The sequence below is a fragment of the Pipistrellus hanaki genome (assembly GCF_964339955.1).
Source record: "Pipistrellus hanaki genome assembly, chromosome: 11".
Classification (NCBI taxonomy): domain Eukaryota; kingdom Metazoa; phylum Chordata; class Mammalia; order Chiroptera; family Vespertilionidae; genus Pipistrellus; species Pipistrellus hanaki.
Window position 1 is genome coordinate 42,241,545 of NC_140513.1, and position 12,804 is coordinate 42,254,348.

At 41.3% G+C, this 12,804-nt stretch overlaps 1 protein-coding gene across 1 annotated transcript in view; it reads right to left on the bottom strand.

Annotated features, from left to right (window-relative positions):
• Positions 1-482: 482 nt before the first annotated feature.
• Positions 483-12,804, bottom strand: part of LOC311630498 (uncharacterized protein) — a 122,157-nt gene continuing 109,835 nt past the window's right edge. The window contains exons 6-8 of the mRNA XM_084899572.1: positions 3,670-3,770; positions 2,403-2,458; positions 483-1,881 (exon numbers count right to left, since the gene is read on the bottom strand). The gene's annotated coding sequence lies outside the window, so the exon portion shown is untranslated. The remainder of the gene's footprint in view (positions 1,882-2,402; positions 2,459-3,669; positions 3,771-12,804) is intronic.

Here is a 12,804-nt window from a genome sequence, read left to right on the forward strand (position 1 = left end):
AAATGTAAAGGGAAGATCCTAATTACCTTTTCAACTTAATTTATATTAAAGACACATTTCCTTCTAGTTCTTCTACATATAAAATTGGTAATAGATGGGAAAGTCTGAGACATTAATAGAAATAGAAAAACATTTGCCCCCTATTCCACTGGCCAAAGAACCCTGCCCTTAGCAGGGCTACCTGCCTTCCTTCTAGTAAGGTTACATCTCTATGTAGTTTTAGTCACAGTGTCAATTATAGCAAAAAAGGTCGCTTTATGTCATATGATAGTCAAACCATCTTTTTATTTAAATAATTAAAATTCTATTTCAAAATAATTTATAGACAAAACTATGGAAAAAAGAAAACCATCCAAAGGTTTCCACCACCCAGAGATAATCTTTTTTTTTTTGTAACATACATTTTTCCATCATTATGATTTCTTATTACATCACCTTCTTGGCATTTTATGTGTTCTTATCTATAATTTTACAAAATTATTATTTTATTTCACCTTCTATTTTATAATTTTAAAACAATTACCAATGTATTATGAATATCTTTCCCAACTATATTCCATTGTATAGCACATTTTAAATAATTCCTATTTTCAGACACTTAAATTGTTCCCAGTTTTTTTAATGTAAACAATGCTATACTTGTTCAAATTATTTTTAAAAATATACCATTTATGTGGATTTGCTGATAAAAAAATTACATGAATTTTTAAGTCTTTGGCTACATATTACCAAATTTCTATCTAGAGAGTATGTACCAACATGTACTGCCCACATCAAAGTAGTGCCCATTTCTCCACGCCTTCACCAACATTGATATTATTCTTTAACTTATGATGAGTAAAAAGGGAGTTTTATTACTTTTATTAATGAGGTTAAATATTTCTTTGTGTTTATGGTACTTCTAAACTTTGTCTTGTAATCTGCCTATTCAAAACATAATTTTGAACCTGGCACAGTTCTGTCATGTGGACATGCCATTGTTTAAGCATTCTCTACTAGTGTGTGTGTAATAATGCCCAAAAGCAGAATGAATTATTACATGTGTCTGAAACAGTGTTCAGACCATACCACCTTCCATCCCTCCTGCAGATGCTCACCTATGTGCATGCCATGCTGGGAGGAACCACTTCGAGTTCAGCCAAGTGGTGGTGCTTCCCTTCACTGCATTTCAGATACAGCAGATTTGACAGGTTGAAGGCAAACCCTCCACCAGCAGAATGATGATGACTGTTTTTACTGTGACAGTCATTCTGTTGTGGTGGTCTGAAACTGAACCCAGAATGACACCTCTGCCGTATACCTGTATAAAGGGTCTATGTAATTTGTGTGTTTGAGGCACTTAGCACTACTTGTAGAAATGTATTCTATCAGTTCAAAAAGTATGGCTATTGTAAATACCCTGTTTCCCCGAAAATAAGACAGTATCTTATATTAATTTTTTCTCCCAAAGTTGTGCTAGGTCTTATTTTCAGGGGATTTCTTATCTTTCCATGCGCTAGGTCTTATTTTCGGGGAAACATGGTAGTTGTAGTCAGTGCGACTTTACCATAGAATTAGTCCTAAGTATAACAGTTGAACAACCCTTGGTATGAGAACAGATTTCTGGTATTTGTGGGTTAACATGTCTGCTTGTATTTAACGTGAAATATCAAGTAACATAGGAAGCAGGTCTTACCAAACACTCTGTAAACACAGGCTATTCCTGAGTCTCATCAAATACCCACCCAGGATTCAGATGATGCAACTTCTGGTTCTAACCATTCTTACAGTGACGATGGCAATGCAAGAGAAACTGTGAGGCAGGAGGTGCTCGAACTAAAGTTGCTTGCCTTTCTTTTGGGAATCACCTTCCGGTACCAAGTAGCATGACTGCCCGAGAGACTGGAAAGAGAGAAACCTTTAGAAACTATCCTTGGTTATGGATCCAACCTCCTCGTTTCTTTAGTATAGTCCACCCTCCATTTTTGTGGGTTCCACATGCCCAGATTCAACCAACTGTGCAGCAAAAATATTTGACATGAATGTTACTTTGTTGATGTATACTGTGTAGCTAGGCCTATGATGATTGCATCTGTCTTGAACATATAGACTTATTTCTTGTCATTGTTCCCTAAACAATGCAGTCTCACTATTTAAATAGCACCTACATTGTGTTAGGGGTTATGCATAATCTTGAGATGGTTTATGCATAATCTTGAGATGATTTAAAGTTTATGGAGTGTGTGAGGAGGTTTTATGCAAGTGCTACACCATTTTACAGAAGGCACGTGAATGTCCATGAGGTTTGGTATCCATAGGGGCTGTGGAGCCCGTCCCCAGTGAATGTGGAGGGACAATTGCCGATGAACATCTGCGGGCGCTCATGTATTTGGTGCTAAGGAATAAAGGGGTTTTAAACCCACCTGATGGCCAGAGTAGCTTTTGTAAAAGGCATCGTCCTGAACGCCATCCTGAGCATCTGGGGGGAAAAACATAATACTGCATTTTAATGTGCGGCTCAGGTGATTCTGATAATCAGATTTGCATTCTGGTCTCTGTTTTGCTTTTGTCCATTATTATTCTAATGATTACTGCTTTGCAATGCTTTTTTCCTTTACTTGCTCTTCAGCTAGCGTTTGCTTATTTCCGTGTTCTGTCCTTCACACGAGTCTAGGAGTAGATTTATATGTTGTGCGCAGGACTCAGTGAGCTCCTTCAGTCTGAGGCTTTTCTTGGCTGTGAATTTTCCAGAGCTATTTTTCACTTAAAATATTGCCCCTTCTCCCTCTTTCTCCTTCTGACATTCCCATTAAACCTAAATTGAAATGCCTAATTTAAACCTGTCTTTTGAATTTTATGCCTTTTTATCTCTCCGCAGCCCTCTGGATAATTTCCTCAGATTTATCTTTCCTACCATCCATTCTTTCAGTGTGCCAATCTGCTCTTAAAGCTGGTCATTGTATTTCATTCTATCCATAACTTTTTGAATTATTCTATTGTGTTTTTTTCATCTCTGCCCGTTTTTTAGTACCCTGTTCTTTCATGAAGTTTTCAGTTCTCCCATTAGCTCCTCGATGATTTTTCACATATACTTACAGACAGCTTTATTTTTCCTACAGCTTTAGGTTATGTTTTCTCAGGTTGTTGAGGTACAAGTCCTCTCCCCCATTGTGGACCATTTCCTTGTTTGATTTGTATTTTTTTTACTGCGAGGATACATTTTCCCCGTGGAATTTCTATGTACTTTAAGATGTTGTAGTGACCTTTCAAACAAGTCTGGCATTTTATTCCTGGGGACTTCAGGATATCACTGGTCTGAAGTGTTTCCAGTACCGATATTAATATTTCCATTTGGGAGTCCTATACTATGAAAGTAATCAGCAATTTGGATTCTACACCTTTGCATGGCAGAAATTTAAAAAAAATTTTCATTTTGGAGATATCTAACTGGTGAGAATTTCACCAGTGGTTTGGTTGTAAGTGAGCAATGTCTTATGATCTCCTTTACGGTGATAACATTTCCTCCTTGGTTCTAGCTTTGTGTGTAAATTTCAGTTTCAATGCCTCCTCATCCACAGGCCCAAGTCTTTTATTCTAGTTCTCTGTTAAAACTCCAACCCCTCGTCGTTAGTTCCTGTAGCCACATCCGATTGTCCCCCATTCTGTTTTGGCATCAGTTCACACACTCACCATGTTGCTTATGGGGTTCTTCTTTTAGCACATAAGAATTTCATCCGCCCTCCACATATGTAAAATAGTTTTGTTATATTTTATCCAGCAGCTCTGTATGCCTGGAGCACAGAGAAGGATGTCAGTATGCTGATTGGATGAGACTAGACATGAGTAGTAGTCAGGCTTGGAGACCCAAGCTCTCCCCTGGCCCTGCCCCCTCTCACGTGCAATAGAGAACACTTGACCTCAGAAAGTAGAATCGAAGTCTCAGCTGTGACTTCACCACTCTATCTGAATAAGCTACACTGAGTCCTTTAACCTCTCAAAGCTTTACTTTTCTCAAGAACATAGGGAAATTTTAGTCCTGATCTTTCTGTTGCTCTACGTTCCCTCCCATAGAAATGCAAGAGATTTTCTCATGCTCCATTCCTACCGGAGCTGGAGAAGACTGCAGTATCTCCTGGGAGGCAGGCACCATATATTACCTAATAGTTCCCCTTACAAAGCAAACAAGGGATGAACGAAATGGTAGTTAATAAAGTAACCTTGTTATTTCCTTTCCTTGTGGACTTTTCACATGCTAATGCACTGAGAAACAGCTCTGGTCAGGAAGAGAGACTTGAAATGGGAAAGAAGTGACCAATTCCATTTCTTCAGAAGTTTGCCGGGGTGGGATGAGGGGTGATTGCATTCTGTGGTGTCTCCCTCCTCAATTCTCTCGCTCCCTGGAGTGTAAATGAAACTGTATATTGGTTTAGAGCAGCGGTTCTCAACCTTTCTAATGTGACCCCAGGTTCAGAACCGCTGCTTAGAGCCTAAGATCATTGGAAGACACAGATATTTACATTACGATTCATAACAGTAGCAAAACTACAGTTATGAAGTAGCAATGAAAATAGTTTTATGGTTGGGGGTCACCACAACATGAGGAACTGTATTAAAGGGTTGCAGCAGAGAGAGGTTGAGAGCCACTGGTTTAGAGGTTTTGCTTAAATAAGAGCCAATCACTATCTCAGGCTGAGTCCAGGTGGACAGCCTCACGGTCATCCTCCCAGAGCCTCAGGGTACCAGGCAGTGCAGGCGCAGGAGCAGACACCTCACAGACACATGGGGAGCTTTCCTAAAACTTTGTCATGTGTTAAATTCCTGGTCAAACAGCAGAGCAATCCAATTTTTAAAAATCAGATAAAAAAACAACAACAGAGGCACAAAAAAATGACAAGTCCCTGCAGTGATTCTTGTGGTCTATAGAGTCCAGGGGAAATTATTATTCGTTGTGGAGAGCAATTTGTTATTGTCAACTCAAAAAGTTTAGTGCACAAGTTCTTTGTTTCAGCTAGCCATCTCTAGAAGTTTACGCTGTAGACAGACTTGCACAAAAGCACTGGACTGGCCAGAGCAGCTTCATCTTATATATTTTTTGCAGTTTATTTTTAGTAATAAAATCTTGAAGAAATTAAAATTCTCATTAATTGTGAGTTGATAAAAAAAAAAAGGACATCCTACAATGGAATGTTCTGTAGGTAATAACATTATGCAGATCTCCGCATACTCATCTGGAAAGGTATCTAAGCCATGTTGTTTATAGTGACAAGAGCTTGACCTTTGACACCAGACTGCCCGAGCTGCCTCTGCCTCGCTCTGTGGCACTGGGCCTCAGTTTGCTCCTATATGAAATTAGATAATAGTAATACTTGAGCCATAGGATTATTGTGAGCATCACAATGGGTTTATATATATAACAAAAGCAGACTCCTTATCATATCATTTAATCCCCGTGAAGTGAATTTCATATTCATTATTCTAAATAGAGGAGAAAGGTGACAGAGAATGAGTTTGTTGTTGGGTATTCCCCTCCTCTATCATAGCAAAGCTGATAAGGCAACAACATCAAGGCTTAGCATGTTAAGAACTTGATTTTGAGTAATAGGTGAAAAGGTGGGTTTGTTGTGGGTCAACAAGAGAAAAGAGCCAAAAAGTCAATTCTCAAAGCTTATGAACAAAGCTTATGTAACTGCCCCAGGATAAAGATGACCAGTCACTGGCAAATGACACAATAAGACATATAGGTGGCTTCTGTACATAGCACCCTCAGGTAAGATAATGCTGATAAGGTGGGACAACGAACTGATTAGATTGGTAGAACCAATAGTATAATTAAAAATATTTGCCACTGGATGTAGCTAAGGTTAGTGTAACAGTGAACAAATTTAAAGCAAATAGCTGCCAATCTACATGATCTTTGGCAAGTTGCTTTTCTCTCTGGTTTATACTCATCTCAAGAGAGAGAGAAGGACTATAAGCCTTCTAAAATGCCTTTCATCCATCTATTAACCCCTTCTTTCAAAAACCAGGCATTGCGTGCTTTCTTAGTGCCAGACACTGATGATACTAGGTTGAATGAGACTGATAGGGTCACTGCTCTCAAAGAGTTTACATTCAGGTAAATTATTAAAATATCAGATAGTGGTAAGTGTTCGAATAAAAATAGGCTGATGAGAAAGAAAAGGACTCAGTGTGACTCTGTGTAGGAGTACAGGGAAGGATTCTGAAGATGTGACATTTTAGAAGAGAAGACTGCGCCTTGAACAAATAAGAGAGAAGGTCATTCCAGGCAAAGGAAGCACTTGTTCACAGACTAGACTCAAGGGAGGGGATGAGCTTGGTGTTGTGAGGAACCAAACACAGGGCTGGTAGGGAAGAGCTAGAGCATGTGCGGTTCTATAAGGAGACTTCTGGAGGGTCTTAAACAATGACATGATGTGATTTGTGTTTCTAAAACTGTGGTTGCTATGTGTAAGAATGGGAGCAAGGATACCAAGTGAGATGCTATTGCAGTAGTCCAGAAGAAATATTATGTCTTTGTCAGCAAATTCATTAGTCAACAGAGCCAAATATCAACAGTACAATGATTGAAATTTTTTTTGAGAGCCACATTTTTAAACTTAAGCTTCTACTAATGCTACTTCTTCGAAATAGACTCACCCAGGCCAGGGTATTTTGTGGAAGAGCCACACTCAAGGGGCCAAAGAGCCGCATGTGGTTCGCAAGCCACAGTTTGCCAATCATGGGTCTAAGATAAGAGTTGTAGAAATACAGAGAATCAGACAAGTTCAAAGCATTTGCTGGAGTAAGACCAATAGTGTTTGTAGATACATGTGTTAAGTGGAAGAAGAATAAAGAGTAATGGTCATATTTTAAGCTTGAGCAAGAGGCTGGATGGTGGTGCCATTTTACAAAAAGAGAAGTAAGGGGCAGTTAGGGTATGTGTAGATAGTATGACTCAAGAGTTCTGTATTGAACATCTATGTGAAGATGTCAAGGAGGCAAATAGCCTCAGGAATCCTGGGGCTACAACACAGAGACTGAGTCATCAGCATATGGCCAGGGACTGGATAGAATCACCTTAAGAGACAGAGAGGAGAAGAGGTAAGTACAAGATCCTGAAGCACTCTCACATCAAAGCTCAAGTTGAAAAGATGGGCCTTACAGAAGAAAATAGAAAACAGTGGCCAATGTGATAGGAGGGAGGAACAAAATCAGAAGAATGTGGTATGTGGGAAAGATTCAAGAAGCAGAGAGCAATTTAGTATACCAAATGTTGCTAGGAGGTCTAGTAAATAAGACCAGCATATCAAGTATTTGATTCCAGGTAAGGATCTGGCTATAGCTACAACTACGATGCTTTTATACCACTTAAAGCAGGGGTCCTCAAACTTTTTAAAGTGGGGGCCAAATCACGGTCCCTCAGAGAGCTGGAGGGCCGGACTATATGAACTACTAATCCCTACTGTAACACCTTGGCTGCGCTCACTGCCCAAAAAACCTGGCGGGCAGGATCAGACTCCCCTGGGGGCTGCAAGTGGCCCGCGGGCCGTAGTTTGAAGATCCCTGACTTAAAGAGTGGGGAGGAGCCCTGAACAGGAAGTTTGCCAAGGGGTTAGAGAGAGTTACATGGAGGAAAGTCAGTAGATAGGGCTTTTCAGTGCAATTATTCTAATATGTAGAAAATCTCAACCTTACTCATGAAGAGGATACATAAACAAGGAAATTGATGAACTTCAAGATAAATGTAATTGTCTTAATGAGTAGAATGGGTCTACATGCAATAATTACACATTATGAGGAAATAAGTGACATGTAAGTTGGCACCAGTTCAGAAGTAAAATTAGCTAACAGCTATCATGTAACTATTAGAGTTTATTCTAACTCAACAGTTAATATTTGGGTAAATGGCACAAACTGAGCAATAATTCTTTTTGAAAGAACTGGCTTCATTTACAAAAACAATTCATAAAGCTGATTGGGGATAGATGTGGGTCAGCATGAATCAAATAGCAGAAAATTTAGGAATTCATATACCTAACATTGAATTTTAAGTTGTTTATGATGCCATATATAACTAACCTTCACAAAATTTTACACAGGTAAATATCTCATGTGCCTGTTGGTACGGACGTTTAGAAATTTCCCAATAAAAAGTCAACTCATCACCCAATTATTCTACAGTGCACTCTATAGTTGATAAAGCCAAGTCTAAACACACAGAGCTTCCCATTAGTGTTTTTTATACCTAACTTTTAAAGTATCAACAGAAAACCAAGGATTACTTGACATTTGAAGAAAGCCCCCGACATAAAAGAGACATCAATACAAGAACGGAAACACACTAAAAAAGAACACTTTAATGAAATTATAGTTAATGATCTCAGAGAGAATAAAAATAAACTATTTATCCTTAAAATAAAATCAGGGTGCTATTAAGAAAAAAAGAATAAGCAGAGATTATTATTAGGATAATAAAGGGTTCTTAAAATTTTTAATAGCTACAATTAAATGTATATATTTGCAATTTATATGTACAAGGTTGGTCAAAGTAGGTTTATCATTGTTCATATAGATCAGTGGTTCTCAACCTTTCTAATGCCGTGACCCTTTAATTTGTGGTGACTCCCAACCATAAAATTATTTTCATTGCTACTTCATAACTGTAAGTTTGCTACTGTCAATGAATCATAATGTAAAAATCTGTGTTTTCCAATGGTCTTAGGCTCTACAGCAGCGGTTCTCACCCTGCAAGTTGCAACCCACAGGTTGAGAACCACTAGCAGGGTAGTGGTTCATAACAGTAGCAAAATTCCAGTTATGAAGTAGCAACAAAAATAATTTTATGTTTGGGGGTCACCACAACATGAAGAACTGTATTAAAGGACCACAGCATTAGAAAGGTTGAGAACCGCTGAATAGATAATAATACAAGAATAAACTGTTTCTTATATTTAAAACTGTAAACCTACTTTTCCCCCTCCCTGTATATTGATTGTAAACTATACACCTATTAATATTTTGTAAATTTACATTTTTGTAAAAGATGTAGAAAATAAAGCTAAGGAAATATCTCATTCTTTTAAAAAGTCAGAGAAAAATGATGAAACAAGGAGGCCCAACATCCTAACACTAGAATACAGAAGAGAAAAAAATGTCAAAAGAAATATTTACAAGAACATCTTCTGGACCTGCAAAACATGAGTGTCCAGACTGAAATGGCCTACTGAGAACCAAACACAATAAATGAGAAAAAACACAATTGCTATAAACTTTCAGAAAGATAGTAAAAGTTTCAAGAAAAGGGGGAAAACAGGCCCCATATAAATGATCAAGAATACGAAATGCAGTGACTACAGACCCAGTGTTAGCAAGATAGAATACAAACATTTTCTGACATTTCAGATCTATGTACATTTTTCTCAAGAAGTCTTCTGAAGGATGGCTCCCTCTAAAGAAGTGAGGCAAACCAGGAAAGAGAAACCAATATCCAGAAAACAAGGGACCAACATCAGAGGGAGATGAAGGAACCTCCCTGGATAACAGTGACCATCAGTTAGACAACCGGTAGGAAACAAGTGATCCGGGTGAACCTAAGCGACAGGGAAGATCATCTGGAAGATGAGCATGTGCAGAAAGTTATAAGAAAGGTTGTATAGCTTGGGCATGGGGATGCAGAAGCTAGACTGCCTGGGATCAAATCCGGGTTCTGCTACGCATGATCTCACCTCAATCAGTGAGCCTCTGTGCTGCACATTTCCCATCAGTAAAATGCAGCTCAGCATGCACCTCCTCATGGAGTGACTGTAACAGCTAAATATGTCACTATACTTACGCTGCTAAAAATAGTGTCTTGACTACGATGGGCTGCTGGAGGGGTGTCCAGCTTGTCCACTCAAGGCAGCAGCCTAAGTGAGACCTGCTTGTGTGTGAGCTCCACAGGATGCTTCAAAGCCGAGCTGTGAAGAGCTGATGGCAGCCCTCAGGTGTCACGCTGGCTGGCATTTTCTACCTCAGCGCCTCCATCCCCAGACAGGCTCCTCCGTGGCGCTCAGCCCCCACACTGGCTAGAAGGGCTGAATAAAACCACAAGACTGGTCCTCGTGGAGGAAGTCACTTCATTAGGCAGCTTCCTGTCTGGGGTGGGGGTGGGCAGATGTGTTTGGATTTCAGGGAAGGAACTGAAATTTCAACAGCTGAGCTGGAGACAGCTGCTCCAGAACACCACGGGGAGATGGGGTCTCGTGTTGTGTGGCGTAGCCTGGCAACGCAGGGCACTGCCGCTGACCCAGAGCGGAGGCCGGCTCCCCGGTGCTGGGCCCAGAGGCCCTCCTGTGTCAGGCTGTGTCCGGAAGAAACAGTGTGGTCAGGGCACAGGCGTCCTGGCCTGGGTCACAGAAACACCAAGACACCACCCGAGGAAGGGATCCCACCCAGAATATAAACGAGTGGCACTTGTGACAGCTGTGGGAAGGGAGGGTTTTTAAAGAAATGAAGTTGGTACAGATAATTTTCTTTTTTTTTTTTTTACATCTGACATTCTGAGAAAACGGCCTTGGATTTATAACACCTGTGGATGTTGGGACTTGCAACATTAAGCAGAACAATTGAGTTTGGGCTCTTACCTCCTTTAAGCGTGTCTCTGTAAAATCAGATCATGCTGGCTAGCCATTTGTTCTAGAGAGTGTGTTTATTTTCTCACCCCATCTTCCTCCAAGGCTAGAACTATGGGGGAAAAAAAAAAAAAAGGTAATCTGAGGAAGGGAACACATGTTTATGAAGTACCTTGTCTGTGCTGGGCATTGTTCTAGAAGCTCTGCCCACATCATCATCAAAACGATCAGCCCAGAATTATGATGATGCCAATTTTAAACTGGAAGAAGCAAACGCTCGGCTTATTTAAAATACGCCTAAAACCACAAGGGTGAGGAGCGTCAGAGCCGAGACTGAAATGCGGTCCTCCTGCATCTTCCACCCGCTCTTTCCATTCTCCCACCTTCCTCCTCACAACCCCACGTGCGGGCTTTCTCTCTCACATGGTCAGGCAGCACAATCAAAGATACCACACTCCACTGAAACCGGTTTGGCTCAGTGGATAGAGCGTGGGCCTGCAGACTGAAAGGTCCCGGGTTCGATTCCCGTCAAGGACATGTACATTGATTGCGGGCACATCCCCGGTAGGGGGTGTGCAGGAGGCAGCTGGTCGATGTTTCTCTCTCATCAACATTTCTAGCTCTCTATCCATCTCCCGTTCTCTCTGTGGAAAATCAATAAAATATATTTAAAAATAAAAAATAAAAACAAAGATACCACACTCCATTTATTCATGGAGGACAGTCCCATAAATTCAAGCTGTGAGAGTGAGAGCCCTGCTCTCTAGTTCATCAACTAACATTTCTGCTGCAACATATTTCTGTTTTGCCAAGTATTTCAAATCTTCATTATTCGTTGCTTTCTCGCCATGCCCAGTGACAGTTGGCAGGCGCTGTTATACTCGCTTAATAACCCTACCTGCCCAGGGAATAGCCTGGATTAGAGGCTGTGATGCTCCAAGCTCATGAATAAGCATTCTGAGCCCGCTGTCTAGCGGCGGTGAGTAATCGGAGGTCTGTTTGGGGGAAATCCAGTTAAGCATCTGGCAGATTGGATTGCTTCACAGCTTTGTCTTGGTTTCCTCCTCCTCTCTGATGATTTCTCCTTAGGGAAATTCCTCTCATTCCCCTTTAAGGTTGGTTTAGTACCAAGTCCTGACCGCAGCCCTCCCCTTGCTTTCTTCTCTTCATCCAGCCACAAAGTATTGGAGCTCTCATTTATGACATGGGCATGTCAACTGCTGGCTGGCTTTCGAGTCTATTTCTGGCCCGCCCCCTGTTCTGCCCTGTGCTACTGTTTACTTACAATGTATGAGCGAGATGGTGTAACATTGGAGGGTGGGTGGAAGAAGAGGGCCAGATACTTCCTTCCCCGCCCCCCTCCTTCCTGTGAAGCTTCACTGGTCACCTGTCCAGCAGTCTTTACTGTGGTTCCAGCTCCTGTCAGACAGTGGGTGCCCCTCCTCCACGGTCCCTGCAGCCCTAGGCGTGATGGCAGCTTCTAGCTGTGACTGATCTGTGGGGTGCCTCATTGCTCCCCATTTGGCTGTCCAGCTTTTCTATTCCCTTTTTAACCAATAATCTACATTAAATCTCATCTGCTTGCAAACCTGGCTCTGTCCTGACTGACACAGAAAGATAGCATCCTTAGTTTGGAGCTACACAAGCCAACCTTGACACTGGCAGGAAAGACATTTATCTGAACGCTATCGGAGAGATCAAAGAGTCTGAGGGGACCAAAGATCCGTGCTCCACACCCTCCCAAATCCACTGTCTGGGTGAAGCGTTGGTCTCGGTCACACCACATGTGCCACCAACACTGGATGCTGCAAGTTACCATTCAAATGGTTGTCTCTGCCACTATCTGTCAACAGAACCAAATCTGGGCATTTCCCACTTCTTCATGACGTCACTGAGGGAATAGGTGTGTCTGATTGACAAAGACAAGGTGGTGTGCCCACGCCTGGGTATACATGCATCTGACCTTTTCAGGTCCTTTCATGGGAGATGCACTCTTTAGAGGTGGCAGAGTTCCCTCAATACAGGACAGGGGTTTGAATGCTAAGTGGACATTCTGTGTGAGCAGACCTTGAGACAAGGATACCCGTGTATGTGGGAGTTGGGGGAGTCGCTGGTATGGAAGTGAGACAATGGAGGATAAAGTCTCAGTGGAGTCATCGCTCTGGGATAACTAAAGCCCGTCCCAGGGTCATCCAACCCTGCCGAGAGCAGCTGG